The 1,809-nt window shown below is 40.0% G+C and overlaps 1 long non-coding RNA gene across 1 annotated transcript in view; it reads left to right on the plus strand.

The window, feature by feature from the left end:
* The first annotated feature begins 253 nt into the window (after positions 1–253).
* LOC117073558 overlaps positions 254–1,809 on the plus strand; it is a 3,279-nt gene continuing 1,723 nt past the window's right edge. Inside the window, exon 1 of the long non-coding RNA XR_004433273.1 lies at positions 254–505. This is a non-coding gene — a long non-coding RNA (uncharacterized LOC117073558). The remainder of the gene's footprint in view (positions 506–1,809) is intronic.

Below are 1,809 nucleotides of genomic sequence, written 5' to 3' on the forward strand. Positions count from 1 at the left end.
TGAGCCATAACTCATCTTATATGTTCCACTCTTATGTTAATATATCTAAGTGGCATTTTAAACTAATCACTCCCCTATTAAATACAATAACAAAAACTTCCAATGATGTTAAATAAACCACACTAGCTTAGTATTCAAATTCTGTAGAGCTCCTTCCTGGCTTCACTTTCACTGTGACCTCACCGGATCTTTGTTTACAGTTACACTGTTAGCGTCCTGAAGCAGGAGCCATGTCACCTGTAGTCAACATTCTATCATCACCACATAGCACATTTCCTAGTACATGCTAGATATTCAAAGCTTGTTGAATAAATGACTGAAAGGATGCAGAGTTTTCAAAATTCCTTCTTCAAGTACTTCTGCTAGGGGAATGGGTAGAGCGGGAAGTGAGCAGACAGGGTGGGTACATGGGTGGGAATAGGGTAAGTACTTAAGCTGGTGTGGGTGCGCTCCAGTATCCACTTCTACTTCAATCAGAGCAACTCAACAATGCTACATATATAAGGTATGTATTGGGGTGTTAGTACACATTTTCATATTAAAAACAATGAGTTTTAAAACTGACAGACCACTTATTTTAATATAGAAAAATGGGTAGGGCTTTGAAAAAAGAAAGACCACTTAGTTTAAACTCTATGAAACTTTGTTTCCTTTTTTATATCATAGAGTTATTATGAGGATGAAATGAAATAATGTATGTAAAGTGCCTGGCTCATGGTATGAAAGTTCATCTTCCTCGTACCAACCCGCTGCTTTTGCCAGCAACGCCAGGACTAAGGTGAGGCAAGTGAGTGCTAGGGGCACAAAGTTTAAGGGGGTAATCATTTTCAGGGTCATGCACTTGACCTACAAGTCATGACACATTGGCCAAACCAGACTTCAAACCTTTTTCGAACATGGTGCTTATTCTGTTCACTGAGACTATCCTCCCTGCCAATCAAACCTAAGGAAAGTCTACCTAGAATACAACCCTTTCTTAATAAAAGCTTCTGCAGTCATCCACCAAGAGTATGTATTTCATTTCTCTTTGTCTCTCCCCTAAACTCCAGTGAATCTTTGACTTATACCTTTCAGACTTAACTCTTTCTGATAATAATAATCCTGCCTAGCTGCCCATCTTAGTGTATACATGTCTTAGCTCACCTGCTTGATACGTGTTTTCTCCAGAATAGGATTCTATCTAATCTCAATTTATTTGGCCCTCTGTATCTAGTAAGGTAATTTTCACACAGTAGTTTCTCCATAAAACAGTTGGGGATTAAATAAATATTCTTATTTGGAGATAAAAGTGTATGTAACTGTTATACATTGGGCTCTGGAGAGCTAGCTACTTTGGCATGTGGATTGAAGCCATTTCCAAACCTTCATTAAATTGTTGCAGGCTTTTTATTTTTTATTTTTCTTAACATAGAAGCTTTTGTTCATTTTGACCATCATTTACTCAAAGAAGCCTCAGGAAGCCACAGTTCTCTTTCTACTTTAGGGGAGCATTAAGTGGTCTGTTTCAATGTCATGAACCTGGCTCTACATCCTGGCCTATCTTCCTCCTGCTGTCCCCATGGCCTGTTCTAATTGTCTGGCCTCACACAGTCGTGGGCCTTGGTTTTGTCTCCCTGGTAATGGCCACCCATAACCTGACATGTATTTGCTGTTTTGCTTCAATGAGGATGAGAGCTCTGTCTTCTCCCCCCTAAGCTGTGTTCTGCCTTGTAAATTAAAATGCTCCTCCCATTGCTGAGTCCTGGGATTTGGTGTTGGCAGCCCCTGCTGCTTAAGGTAATTAATGGATCCTTGGGGCCTACACCTGTT

This window comes from Trachypithecus francoisi, unplaced genomic scaffold, assembly GCF_009764315.1.
Source record: "Trachypithecus francoisi isolate TF-2019V2 unplaced genomic scaffold, Tfra_2.0 Lachesis_group4, whole genome shotgun sequence".
Taxonomy (NCBI): domain Eukaryota; kingdom Metazoa; phylum Chordata; class Mammalia; order Primates; family Cercopithecidae; genus Trachypithecus; species Trachypithecus francoisi.